The following is a 15888-nucleotide window of genomic DNA, read 5'->3' on the forward strand; positions in this document are numbered from 1 at the left end:
CTTTATGATTCTAACAGTCTGGAAAAGGCAAAACTGTGAAGAAAGTAAGGAGATCAGGGGTTAGTGCAGAAGGGGGAAATGAATAGCTGGAGCATGGAGGATTTTTAGAGAAGTGAAACTAATCTGTATGATATGATAATAATAGATACATGTCATTATATATTAGTCAGACCCACAGAATGTACAATGCCAGGATTGAACCCTAATGTATAGCATGAACTTTGGGTGATTATGATGTCTCATTGTAGGTTCACTGATTGTAACAAATGTACTACTGTGGTGCAAGATGTTGATAGTGAGGGAAGCTATGGATGCCCACTGGGCAGTGAGTATATGGGAATTCTCTGTATCTTCTGCTCAGTTTTGCTAATAATATAAAACTATTCTAAAAGGGATTTGAAATTTGTGTGCTGAAGAATCTCTAACAACACAGATTCTTAAAAATCTACAAAAAGAAATCAGACATACTCCTCCTATGCTTACTGCACTAGCAGATGCACAGTTAATTCTATCAAAAGCAACACAAGATTGACATCCTTATTCCAATATTCAGGATGAGGAAGTGTGGTTCTAAGTGTTAAATATCTTGCTCAGAGATCACACAGCAAAATATAGGATTCAAACTTGTCTGTCTGAATCCATAATCGGAGCTTCATTACTAAACAATGCTCTTTGAGTAGAAAGTATAAAACTCTGGCCTATGACTTGCCCTACTTTGGGCCACTAACCTCATTTATGTAGAATATTTATTATTCATTAAATGTTCATGAGTTTCATTGTCCAAGATGGCTTATATCATCGAGCTCTCACCCCAATCCTACAACATAATTTTTATTAGCTTTTGTCATTTAAATGGTGAAACTGAGTCTGGGAAAATTTAAATTATTTGTCTAAGCTTGCATTTCAAAAACCAATGTTATAGGAAGTCAAAGCTCCTTTCAAAGTGACACATTTCTTGCAAGACTTGAAACTTGCCTGATTTTTCTCATTTATATTTTCATTATCCACTTAAGAGGTATCAATCATATAAATTGACGTGAAATTATACTTTTAAGTTGCTATTTTTTCTTTTTCATAAATTTTACCTCATCATAATGAAAGAGATGTCATGATTTTGCTTGTACAAAATTTTCATTAAGTAAAATGCATTGAGTGCCTTCTATCTAACTGAAATTATATCAGCGAAAAATAGATTTCCTAGCCTCATGAGCTTATATTCATGGGAAAATTGACATTATAATAAAAATATTAGATAATGCTTTGAAGAAAAATAAAGAACAAAAGTTAGAGATTGAAGAGTGTGATTAAAGAAAGCTTACCCCAGCAGATGACATTAAAGCGCCTAAGAGAGAGGCATAATTCTAAAATTTTCAGGTAATCAGCTATTGCTTTGATATGCGTTAAACATATATAAACCACTTTTGAAGATGTAAACAAGACACTCTACATGATTGATATTCCATGCACAAATATTGAGAATCACCTCATTCATAGGACATTTTACATGATAGCCAAAGGTTAAATTTCATAAAATATCCCAAAATTATTGTTATAAAACACATATGCCTTTATTATAAGAGAAGCACTCCTGCTTTAATCAGTGCTTATTGTATTTTATTTGACACATGATTGCTAAACGATTAGTTATCTATCTGAAGCTTCTCCCGGCAACTCAGAAGTGGGAGATATTTTGCTAGAGAAAGGCAGATAAACAGCGACAATCGACATCTGTCAACCTGAACTCAATAGAAGATAGAATAATAAATAAATATCAATATAGAAAATATGAAATGATGGCAGGCTAGGTTTGGGTATTAAGAGTGAAATAGTAAAGATATTTTAATAATCTTTGCTAGCATTCAGAATATTTGAGAACATATAGCTTAATAAATAATCACAACTTTGAGTCAACAATAATATGTTCAATGAAAATGGTTCAAAGGCAGAGGGGCATGGCATATATTTTAGAATAATTAAAAATATTTATTGTTTAAAATTTATCATCTCCTTTTTTTCAAAGAATAAGTTTTAGGCATCTAGATATATCACTTTGAGAAACAGCATTCTCTAGACTAGCTGGGTTGCTTAGATAAGAAGCTATTTGAATATTATGGGGCCACAAAAAGCATGACTTATATTCAAATAACTAATGTTATTTCTTACATGCTGCATTAGAGGTTATATTGATGCATCAGTGAAAGCATTCTGAATATCATCTTACATCTAAGTTTCATTCTTATTTGAAAGTATTCTCAGAATCTTCAAATATTTGAAATAAAGCTTCCTATTTCAGCAAAAGAGCAAACTAAATTATTATGAAGGCAGTGTTTTAAAATGTATGTTTAATCTAAACATTATAATGATATAAATGATCCAATCCAATAAAAATTTTAGGCGTACGAAAATAAACATAAGTAAACAAAAATCCATTACTCAGCAAGATCTTCTATCCTTTTTTCCACTAGAGTTGGGGGCACATTAGAAACAATGACTTGCATATCCAGCTGATTGACCACAGAGACCAGAAAGAAGAAAAAATCAGAATTTGTTTGGCTTTCACTCATTAAAACTTCTCTAATTAAAAATAACTTTTATTTCTTCTCTACCATGCATAGACATTTGTAAATTTAGGAATAAATGATATTTTTGGTTATGCAATCTCCACTAGACATGGGGGCATGTTGAGATCGATAGAATTTTGTTTACTTAGAAATTATAAAACCTTAAATGACTTCTTTGTAGATTTTGTTTGTTTGTTTTCTTGGTTAATTACTAGGACATGAGAGAAGGTATTTTTGTTTGTTTTTGAATGTGTTCTTTAAGGACACTCAGAAGAATGAAAACACAGCCTTTAGAAGTTTTAAATATCATGAGATCACTTATTCAATGTGACTAGGAATCTGGGATATGACTACTTAGAATAATTCATTCCATGTAATCATCACAGACAATCTGTAAGTCTGCATCAGCCAACTTTAGGTATGTGTAGAAAAAGAGATATATACATACAAGTTTACATATGGGCTAAAATAAATTTGGGCATCTGTTTATGAATTTGTCCTATTGATTTAATATTTACAGAATTCTTTCTATCTTTATGTAAAAAAATGAAGAAAACTAAAAGCATTTATTCCCTGCTTACAATATATGCTTTACATTTTTTCCTCTATATTCTACAGGATTTAACTCATTTGATTCGAATAAATACCATATCACATAGTTATAATTATTATTCTAAGTTTACATAAGGAAACTGATAAAACAAAGAGACATTTAATAACTTGAACCCGATTAGCAAAGGCTGTCTGACTCCAGAGAATATGCTCTTTACTATTGCTCGATATGGATATAAAAAAATGTAAAGTCAAATCATATACTGTCCTGCATGTAAATTACACACTATTAAAATTATATAAATGCATATACATCAAGACCATAAATGGAATATTCTATATTAAATATGTTTATCACCATATAGCTAAACATAGTTTATCCTAGGAGATGATTTTACGTTCACAAGTATTTTTGATATAGCTGCTCACAGATTCTCTATCAGGAGTCGCAAACTCAATGACTTCAGAGACCAAGAGATAACCTAAATAAGTGAAGTAGCCGAAAGTATGAAATGATAGGGATACATAGAAGTGAGCCTACGATTCGTGTGAAGAGCTCACCTACTAATTCATCTCTAGTGAATATTACCATGTGGTAAAACAGGTCCAGATTTGAAATATTTACAACTAATTAGAAATTTTTCAAACCATTGTACGAACTCAATAATTATGTTTTGCAGTCTATACTAAGCCAGGCATCTGTTCTACTACCACCTACGAGCAAATAGTTAACAATGTCTGTTACAACCCTGCATCCCTAATTCATTACAGGTCTCTGGAACTAAATGATTAAATTTTCCTTAATCATGTAGATGAATCTTGATAGTGTCTTCACAAAAAATATAACTTCATTAGAAAAAGGTTTATCACAGTTTTTGTGTAACTTTCTTTTCTTATCCATCCTGAGTAAAACAAGAGAAAGAAGTTATACGGAAGGACTTTTGTTTTGTTTGTGTGTCTTTATTTTTCTTTTTAGTCGTATAAACACATGCCCCAAATCTCTAAAATATGTGTGATACTTACAAAGCTGTTTTCTCCCTGCCATCCACCCTTGCTTCCTTCTTTTCCTCCCACTCTCCTTCTCTCTCTTTTCTTCCTGTCCTATCTTTTCTCCCTATATTTTAACATTGAATCAAGGAACGTAATAAAATGAAATAAGTGAAATGCACTGAACTGAACTGAAATGAAATGAAATGAAATGAAATGAAATGAAATGAAATGAAATGAAATTTCTCATCAAAAGCAAATGGCCTGAAACAAATAGTAGCCATGGAATGTTATCTCAACAAGAATAGATTCCTCAACCTCCTTTGTAGTTTGGTGGAACCATATGATGGAGTACTGATCAATGTAAAATAAGTGTAAAGGAAAAAATAATTATTCTTAAATCTGTGTGAACCTACCCTTTCTCTCTCAATCTCTATCTGAATAAAGAAGTCGATGAAAAGGGCAAAAACACAAGTTAAAGGAATTTGAGGCCCTGAACCTCTACATGTAGAAAAGCTGTCAAGAACATCACCCAACCATGTACACGCTCATTGCTATGTCCTGTGAGGGAAAAATCAAATGTGTTTGTTTAAACCGCTGAAATTTTGTTTTTTCTGTTATACCATCAGTCTATCATGGTAAACACTCATTTGCCATGCTGTTTGTCATGGATTTATTACACATGGAATTATTACACATAGCTATTGGAGTCTTACTAGTTGTAGGACAATGAAAAACTAGAATGCTGGTTATATGTGGGTTCAGGTATTTAATAGAATTCCCCCTTGTATAAAAATATGTTCTGAGGTTTAAATGCTCATACACAAGTGAACTTTTGGAATGCAATCAATTCATGTGCTAGGGCTTCTATTTGGAAGCAAAATTTGGCCTAGTAGATATAAGGAACCCTATTGTTTGCCCTTGAGGAATGGTCAGCAATTTCCCAGAAAGATAAATTACATATTCAAAGGGAATTTTGAATTTGTTAATGAGCTTAGGGACTAAATTCTGATTGAATAAACAACATGATTAAGATTTAAGATCTTGTGGAATATATATAGATAGATAGATGTGATATATAAATATATATATATATATACACACATACATATCTATCTATCTACATACATATATATCTGTGTTAATCTTGCAATTTATCAAAAATATCTCCCAATTTTAATAACTTTTGAAAATATACTTTTGTATTACTAAGATATAAAAATTATGTATTTATAATTTTGATAAAAAAACAAAAGTCATACTGTAGTTAACCTGAAAAGTAGTTGTCTCGTACTTACCTGCTAATAGTTGCCTTTAAAATTTTAAATCTTTTTAAAGCATTAATATATGATTTATGTAGAATATACACATTTTTGACTATGGAAATGGAGAATAAGCTTTTACAGTTTAAATTTCGATTTTTCAGAGAAATCCAACATCCCTGAATTCTTCTATCATTATAGCAAAGATATTTAAATTTTTAAGATAACTAGATATCATTTGTGTTACTTTTCTAATATAGCCTCTTTGCAAAGAGTTCCAGAAATATGCACAACAGTTTATTATACCAAATATTAATAAAATTGAACTTATATAACAGAATTTTTAAATGGTTGGTATAATAAATGAACACTTGTATTTTTAGAACTATTTACAAATGTCTAACAACTATGCTGTATAACTAAAACTAATATTAGAAAATGATATTGAATGTAATTGCAAAATAAAAAAACTATTAAAACAGTCTTATAAAATTGCTTAATTTCATTCTTTACATTTTGATTACTAATAAAAATGCTTAAGAAAATATTTCTATCATTGGAATTCATCTTCATTGCTAGGTATAGTAAAAAAAAAAAAGGAGGAACATTTGTGAAGCACAAAATTCTAAAAACAAAGATTGCCATTTTACATGTTTTGTTTCTAAATCCTTTTAACTCTTCATCATAAACCTCTTACATTGCCTTTTCCCCCCCCATGTTTGTTCCCATGTAGTTTGGACAGTGCCATCCAGTAAAAATATAATTCGAGTCACAATACATACCAGATATATAATTTAAAATTTTCTGGTCCCCAAAGTAAAAAAGATTTTAAAAATAGTGAAATTAATTCAACAACACGTTTAACCTGATATATTAAATATATTATTATTGCATCAAGTATTCAATGTAAAATTATTAAGGAAAAATTTTACATTTTTCATGCTAAAGCTTTGAAATCCTTGTGCATTTTATACTTCTAGAACATTGCAATGCAACTTAGCCACATTTTAAGTACTCAGTGGCAAATCTCTAACATATTGGACTCTCTGAAGATCCTCTGTAGCTCTAGAGACTCTCATCATCTTCTGCTTGGACTGGTCACTGTCTTTTAACTGGTTTCTGGTACATCCCTGCTTTCCTTAAAAAAAGAAGAGGTATTACAATGGTCTTTTGAGATAAATGTGTATATTCTTTTTTGCTACTTTACCATGACACTACATTTGGAGAAGGAGCATTCTAGGTAGAGTCGCTTCAAAATCTCTAAAGTGAGAGCATGTCTGGCTGTTTGAAAAACAATTTGACCAATACGATCTAGTTAGAATGACTTAGAAGAAAAGTAGAAAGTGAGGCCGTTGGAGGACAAATTATCAAGAGCTTCCCAGTCTTCTATAATGACTTGAAAATTTTTCTGAAAACATCAAAGTGACATTAGAAGGTTTTCAGCTCAGGAATAATAGGTCCTGAATTAAATTCGAATCACTTTGGGTGTTATATTAAAACTAGACGTTAGTGGAGCAAGAATGGAGACATTAGGGCAAGTTAACGAGTTTGTACAATGATATAGCCAAATATGATGTTGGTTTCAACCAAATTATAATAGCAGGAGTGTTAAAAAAAGGTGCAGATAACACATAGATTTATGTCTATATTGATATCTATATTTATAACTATATCTAAATAACAAGAGTATTTAGATATAGAGAGTATTTAAATAACAAGAGTATTTAAATAACAAGGGATTGAACGTGTGGTTTGGAAGAAAAAGGAATCAAAAAAAATTTAGCCAAAGAACTCAAAGATGAGGACTGAGAAGAAATAAACACTGAGGTAAGAAGTAAACAAGAGAGAGTGGTGCCCAAAAGCCCAGTAAAGGTAACACTCAGTCAGTCACGTGTTTCTGATGGTTCAAGTAAGATGAAGACTGGAATTACTAGTACGTTTATTAACAAGAAACGATTGATCATGTTGACATAAGCCGTTTTAGATGAGGGTGGAGAGCAAAATTCTAATTAAAGAGGTTTAAGAGTGATTAGATGCTGAAAAATGAGAATCAATTCTAACAATTTTTTCTGGAAAAAGGAATAGAAACGGAGTGGTAGCTAGAAGTAGATGTAGGACAAGAGAGTTTTTTAAAATCATTTTTTGAAGATAGAAAAAAGAGCATGGTTATGGGAATACTCAAATAAAAGAAAGAGACTGATATCGATAATGTATATAAGAAATGGGAGAGCTACTCAAACAATATCTTAGAGCTGTTGAGCAAAGGGCTGGATCTGTTGCTCAGGTGGAGGTAATGGCTCCAGAAAAACACAAAGAGAATTCATCTAAAAGAACAGGAAACAAAACAAAGAATGCTGGTGTAAATTCTGGTAGCTGGATGGATTTAGTGATGGGAGTGATGAGATCACAGCAACAGTGGCCGCGAGTGAGTGAGAGTCAGATGGTGAGAATAAAGGCTGAATTCCAAGGAAGGAGGAAGGGTGTAGAAATAGCAGTGTGGTGCACTGAGAATCATACTTTGCCAGTAGGTAGTATAAAGACTGTGGCGAACCAATATGGAAAAGAACACAAAAGCCATTACTTGAGAAGGCAGCAGAAGTAGTAACCTCAGGGGAGGTCCAGATTTGCATCATGCAAGGTTTTATCTAAATTAAAAATCTTATCTTCATCCACTCTTGCTAAAAATTTTTCCATAGTTTCCTGTTGCTTTTAGGAAAAAATTTCAATACTTTTAATATGACCTAAAGCTTTTGTATGAACCAGCTACTTCCATTTTCAGGCCTGTCTCTTATTTACTTTCCCTCTCTTACTCTTCCGGAATGGGTAAATATCTATTAGTTATTTAGATCTGCCATCGTTTCTCTTCCTTCTCGGGTCTGGCATATTTTGTTCCCTCTACATAAAAGTCTTATTTCTCTCCATATCATCCTTTTCTTGATTTAAAGGATTTCAGATCTTAGAAATAGTACTTTGCTGAGAAGTCTTTTTTGTACATATGTATTTTAATTTATAAATGTATAACATTATGATTTCTTTGAATTAATTTTTCTACATATATCTTGGATAAATTTAAAGGTATATTTTATAATTTACACACAATAGTTTATAGAGTTCAAATAAAAATCTCGTAAAATACAGGCGTATGTATATATAGTTATAGCTTGTTTATGTTTTTTATAGTATTTTAAATTCACTCAATGAGCTTATCAGCCTTAAATCATCACAATGTGTATACGTTAAATAATAGGAAGAGAAATAAATTATCTCACATAATGTTTACAGCTACTGATTTGATTGAAAATCTATGTCAACCATAACATCTTCTATGCCAAAAGGCCTAGACTGGCCTTTGATTATTCTATGCAGTTTTACTGTTATACATGAGAAAGTTCTGGTCTTCATTCCAATCACAATCATGGTGATTGGTCGTCGCCATTATCTAAAAAGAATAATATTTGATCATTGATGTCTGCATATGTGTGTGTGTGTGTGTGTGTGTGTGTGTGTGTGTGTGTGTGTGTATATATATATATATACACACACACATATATATATATATGTTCAACTAGTCTAGAGAACTAATGAAGGACGCTGTGAACGATAAAGGTTTAATAAGATGTAAAGAGCAAAAGAAAAATTACACTTGATTCTGTCTTTAAGTGACAGTTCCAATAATCAATATAATCTTTACTAGATTCATCAGAGAAAAGTCCAAATAATGATAGAGATTCTATAGGATAAATGCACTGGTATTGAATATTTTGAATACATATTAGTATCAAACCACCCTTGGGAATAATCCACCACTGAGCTTGTGTAGCCTGAGAAAAAGCAGACTAGAAAGGTGATGTTACTGACTGAAGCCAAATATAACAGTCAAGGCTCATCAAAATCATCAATGGGGATTTGGGTAAAACAAGACAAAAATCATCCATTGGGACATAAACCTGCTTCAAAATATTTCCTCTTGTTTTCTTAATTACGCAAGGCCTAAAAGTAATTTAAAAGTAATAAAAAGTCTTTTAACTTCTGCAGCACAACTCTGTAAAGCATTTTATAATTTGAAGTAGCTGCAGCCAACTGTTTTATTTTTATTTTTTAATTTTAATTAATTTCAAGTATAGAGTACATTAGTTAGACATCTGTATAGTTGGTAAAATGATCCCTCCAATTGCTCCCTCCCTCCCCTGACCCTCCACCTAGCCAATGTATTAATGCTAATTGCATTTCTTACGCTGTGCTTCCCAACCCTGTGACCATCCCTCAGCTACTAATTTGTATTTCTTTAACTCTTCACCCGCTTCTTCCAGTCCCACACGCCCCCCTCCCCTCTGTCCACCACCAAATTGTCTACTATATTTGTGAGTCTGATTTTGATTAGTTTGTTCTTTTTATTCCTTAAATTCCGCATATCAGCGAAATCATACAGTGTTTATCTTTCTCTGTCTGATTTAAATAACTTCTAGGTTGATGACAGCAATATCTTTTTCCATTGCCTTCCTTTTCATATGTAGGGATCTTGTTTTCTTATCTTTTCAGCGACTCCATCCCTTGGTTGGAGCACTTAATTATTTTCCATTTAAGGTACTTATTGATAGGAATATAGTTGTTATCATTCTTTATTCCTTTCCTTTAGTTATTTTTGTCTGGGAAGTTCTTTATCTGTCCTTCAACTCTAGATGATAGCTTTGCTGGATAAATTATTCTTGGTTGTATATCCTGGGTCCTCATCCTTTCCAATATTTTGTACCAAGCTCTTCTGTCCTGCATAGTTTCTCTTGAGAAATCAGCTGCCAGTCATGTGGGTATTCCCTTATATGTAATTATTAGTTTTTCTCGTGCAGCTTTTCAAATTCTTTCTTTATATTTAACGTTTGGCATGTTAATTATGATGTCTTGTATGGCCTCTTTGGATCTCTGATTTTTGAAATCCTCTGAGATTCCATTTCCTTTATCAGGTTAGGGAAGTTTTCCATCATTATTTCTAGAAACAGCTGTTCAACATCTTGATTTTCTTCACTTACACTGATCAGATGAATATTTGGAGCCTTAATAGGGTCCCATATCCTCCTTAAATCATCTTTATAGGCTTGGCATCTTTTTGTTTGCCATTCTGTTTGAGTGTCCTGATTGGCTTTCCTGTTCTCTAGACAAGGCTTGTGATCCTTTTCTTTATTCTCTTTGTTTATTCCTTCGTTTATTCCATTTAATATACTTCTTATCTCAGATAATGTGTTCTCCATTTCAGACTGGTTCCCTCTTATAATCTCCATCTCCATTTTTATCTCTTTGTTGGAGTTCTCTACATTTCCCAAAAGTTTATTGAGCATCTTTATAAACAGAGTTTTGAACTCTGCATGTGTTAGATTACTTGATTCCATTATATCTGGATCTCTGTTCTGTTCTGTTATATGGTTTCTGCTTCTTTGTCTTCCCATTTTGGCTGCCTTTCCATGTCTGTTTCTGTGTAATAAGCAGAGCTCCTAAGTCTCTCGGTCTTATTGGTGTGGATTTGTGAAGTAGGTGTCCAGAGTCAGTCCTGAGACGGAGTCAGCTGCAGGCCAAATTTAGCCCAAGCTTCTACCTCTCCAGGGCCACCTGTCAAGATTCAGCAAGCAATCTACAGATACTGTGTTTATAGTTGCCTCAAAAGGCCACACCAGAAACCGAGGCCAGCTGCCTCCAGTGTCAGACTAGGCGCTGCGCAGCAAGAAGCACTTGACTCGCTGAGTATGTATATACATGGATGTGGCTTGGGTGGGGCTTGAGTTGGGGGCCGCGGGGTTTCAGGGAATCTTCTGGGCTGAGCGACCTCTGTTATTCAGTTTGATGACGTCACAGCTATGGTGGCGCTGTGTCCAGCACACTGGTACGGGGAAGGGCTCAACAGAAAACAATGGATACTGCCGGCACTTCTATACCAAGCAAGTCTCGCTTCGGTCCTCACTCTGACAATATCTTCCTGCAAGTCTCTCGTGCCCCTTGAGTGCAGCCGAACGAGCACAGGCACTCAGAGCAAGCACGTCTATCACCGTGAAAATCCACTCGCGGACGTGACCCCTTTAAGAGGCTTCTGCCGCTGCCACTACCGCTGTTGCTGTCACTGCCACAGCCTCCGTGTCAATCAGCCGCTCGGTATGGGGCAGCCGCAAGTCCTCGCCCCGTCCAAACTTCTGCCGTTGCAGGGTGATTTCTTGGATTTCTTTGTAGTTATATGGCTTATTCATCTATATCTCAGGTGAGTTTTCCTTGTTGCTACCCCTAGTTTCCCTCACAACTTTGGTTTGGTCGCCAGAGGGCTGAACAGAGCCTCTATCATCTATGCCATTTTTTTTCTCAGCCAACTCTGTTTTAAAAATGAGATCCACAGATCAAAGAGAATTCCAATGCATATGACATTGCTATCATAATCATATATAAAAACATATGATGTATTTCCCAAATGGCAAAAAAAAAACAACCATAAAGCTTTATTTTTTATATCCTAAATAATAGCTATCAACTACCTGAACGTGAATTAATCAGATATTATAGAAAACCTACATCAAATAAATTTAAATGTTCTATGAATTAAAAACACTGACCCCTGACTAGTATTGTATGTACCACCTTATCTGAAATTTTATCTATTTACAAGTATATCAGCTTTGGCACTTAGTCCCTTCCCATAGTCGTCGGTTGCAATGACTTGAGTAGGACCTCCTCATAGCAGTTTTGATAAGTCCTGTATATGTTTCCACCACAAATCTTTTTTTTCCCTCTTTAATTGGTGGTATCATGAGTCTGCATGCCAGGGCATTATAATTGCCAGTATCTTAATCAGTAGCCTATGAGGGGGAAAACATAGGTTATAAATAATCACGAAAAATTAACTTTTATTAAAGGACTTATTTGTTTGTAAGAGTGATGTTCCTTGTGTCATAATAACACACAAAAAATCTATTTTTTCTGGATATAATATAGATTTATAGACTTTATGTCCACAGTGTCTAATGGTTGGATGTCATTAGAATGATAATAACTACTGAATTAAAGGACATAGACACTAACAGAGTCCAGTCCATGAATCAAGTGTTTTGACCGGCATGTCAAATGGGTTCATCTCTGGCCTATGGTCTAAGTTGGTTCAAAGATGGGATTGATTGTTTACCTAAGCACTGTTTTGTGTATGAGCATAGTATATAATCGTGTGTGCATGTGTGTGTGTTTATCTATCCTATTTCCTAAACACCGAAATAAACACATTTATATCTCAAATGACAATAAGACAAATCAAAGTTCAGAGCTTTTAACCAGTAATCCCACATATGCAAAGAGATTCTAATGAGTTAATGCCATGTCATAATTCGAGAGGGTTAAAATACTAATCCAACTTCCTTTTTCATAATCTTCTATCCTGGTTAACCATATTTATTTCTGGTAGTAGGTGCTTATGACCTACTTGTTAAGGTTTCTTAATATTTAGAATTTTAAAAAAGTAAATAGCTGCTTAATATAGGTTGCGTGTCAGTGTGTGTGTGTGTGTGTTTAATAAATCTGTGAGCATAATATATTAGGCTCGCTTTCTAGCTTCTATTTCAGGGAAACTTTTCAGAATGCCAATTTAAGAATTATTTCATACTAAAATATTTAAAAACAGAATTAATCTTCGTGAATTAATACAAAGCTATATATTCTCTACTCATGATATTAAACATGTAAATGTTATATTTTTATTACTATTTTCATTATCTGATTATTCTTCGTTTAACCAGTGACATTAGTATTAAATATCATGCATCAAGCATTTATATTTTGCCATTACATTACCAAAAGTCCATCTATGGCCATGTCACCCTCAACGTGCCAGATCTTTTCAGATCTCGGAAGCAAAGCAGGGTTGGGCCTGGTTAGTACTTGGATGGGAGACCACCTAGGAATACCAAGTGCTGTAGACGTTAAAAAAAAATAAAAATAAAAATAAAAATAAAAACAATACCAAAAAGTCTATAAAACTAATCACTTTTAATAAAATAAAATCTCTCAGAGGAATATATTATTCTAATTATATATATATTAGAGCTGTCCAATAGAACTTTCTACAATGATGGAAATGCTCTAAATATGTTCTGTCCAATACACTAGCCACTAGACACATTTGACTATTGAACACTTGAAAGGAGGCTATTGCGACTAAGTAACTGAAATTTTAGTTTAGTTTAATTTTAATTAAATTTCAATAGCCAAAGGTGACACAGTAAGTGGTTAAGTTGGAATATAATAATGATAATAATAGTAAATAATATAAATGTCTGTTAAGACACAGCATGAGCCTGACTCTCTACCTTCAAATTTGATATACGTGCTTAACCTGTTAGACAAGGTCACTTAAAAAACCCAGACATTTCATTTCAAGATAAGAGTATTCCTTGATTTTTCTAAGGAGTTAAAATTCTCAGCTTCAGAATAGGACAAGCTCTGGCTACCACCAGCTCATCTCTTTAGATGATCTGGATGTCTTACATAACGACAGAGCTGAGTTTTGGCATTAGAGGAATGGTAATTAGATTTCAACATTAGGTCCCATTATGACTTAAAGAGAACAAAAAATGAACAAAGAAAAAATAGTTATCAAAGGTTTTCTTTTTAAGTTTTGCACTTCAGAGTTTTGATTCATTTAATAAAGGACAGCATAAGAAATAAAAAAGCACATTTCCAACTAAAGTTAAAATCAGAGTTTGAATCAAGTAATCAAAGACATTTCTTTTACATTACTATGAGCAAATTTGGGACTAATGCCAACTCACTTAAAGATTTGCTTCAACACTGTCCTTTAACTTGTGATTAACACACGCATTTCTCCTAAAATAAATTTTTTATTGTTAATGCAAAATTTACTGAGGTATAACAAACACACACCACAAAATGCAAAAATCTTAAGTGTACATCTCAATAAAATTTTGAAAACTAGACACATCCATGAGACTAGCATCTGCATCAAGAATTACATTACCAGCATCCCAGAATGTCTTTCATGCCCTTCTAGTCATACCCAGCTCCCCGAGGAAACCACTATCCTAATTTCTATCGTTATAGATTAGTTATGAGTATTTTTAAAATTCATATTGTTGGGGTCCTAATATATGTTCTGTTTTCTGTCTAACTTCTTTTACTCAATTTTGTGTCGTGAGATTCTAATCTTCTATATTTGAAAATAGACCTGGTAACACAACACAATCACATTTAGAAAAGAAAAGGCAGTTAAATAGAATCATTGTGATTGTTTGGTACATTAAGCTTCTTTGTGTAGTTCTTATTTCTTAACTTACGATTTCAATAAATGAGTAATTTCACTTTATAGTATCGCTAATTTATTAAATTATGATAACCACAAAATGGCCATATTTTACTGTAACAGATTAAGGTGCTCTTTTAAACATACCTTTCCTGAAACAGAAATCATTTGATGTCAAAGTTTGGGTATCGAATTAATAATTATAACTCAGGAACATCTATTTTCTTTTAGAGTTTTTCATAGTGCATTTGGAGTGAATTATCAAAAATGAGATAGAGGATTTTTAAAAAACCATGTTTACTGGACTTTTTTTATTCAAAAATATAAAACTCGAACTGTTGTTAGTAATGATTCCACTTTAAATTTCTATTTGAAGGGGGCTTAATCCTCTTTGAAATCTCGAAGCTCTCATTTCAGAAAACACTTATTGAGGATGGTTGACAGAATTATCAGCATTCTGTCAAATCTCCCTGCTCTCTCCCAAGTATATATAGTGGAATACTAGTAAATTAAACAGTGAATGATAAAAATTCTAATAGGTACTATACTTTTAGCATTTTCAAGTTTAACGTTGAGTCTATTCCATGTTTAACGAACAATGGATTTAAGACAGAAACCTATATATACGATGTGACTTATACATGTTGCATATGTATATTATAATCATACACAGTTAACAATGTTCCTTTTATAAATCAATTACAATACATGATTCATTGAAATACAGTCCAAGTCACAAAAAATACTGACAACAAAATTAAGAACACAATTTTAAATCTGGTTCAAGATGTGAACCAGGTAAGGGAGTTTCAGCACAGAGTGTCTTATATCTATTTGCTTCCTACTTTTAATACCTGTAAATTTACTTGTTTGTATTTTGTATTGTGTTTTTGAAAGAGGTGGACTCAAAAGTCAAGTAGATTTTTAAAAGAAGTCACTTAGAGTTTTAGATTTCCTTATAAAATGAGAAGAATACTGATCAACAAATATTATTTATTATGATATTATATGGTCAAGTGCAGTCATAATTACCTAAATGTTATTATAACATTTAAAATAATATTTTCCACACATTTACCAATAAATGTGCAAATTTAAGCACAAAACCAATTAAAACTCTTATTACTTCAGACATATTATCATAAGATTGTAACTCCCTTAATATAATACATTAATCATCTTTTTTTTCTTATTCAGCTCAAGATGCATGTACATTGCACTCTCTCTCTCTCTCTCTCTCTCTCTCTCTCTC

The 15888-nt window shown here is 32.8% G+C and overlaps 1 pseudogene; it reads left to right on the forward strand.

The window, feature by feature from the left end:
- The first annotated feature begins 13180 nt into the window (after nucleotides 1-13180).
- On the forward strand, nucleotides 13181-13299 carry LOC112476305 (annotated as a pseudogene).
- Nucleotides 13300-15888: the final 2589 nt, after the last annotated feature.

Source organism: Pteropus alecto, unplaced genomic scaffold (genome assembly GCF_000325575.1).
Source record: "Pteropus alecto unplaced genomic scaffold, ASM32557v1 scaffold132, whole genome shotgun sequence".
Lineage (NCBI taxonomy): Eukaryota > Metazoa > Chordata > Mammalia > Chiroptera > Pteropodidae > Pteropus > Pteropus alecto.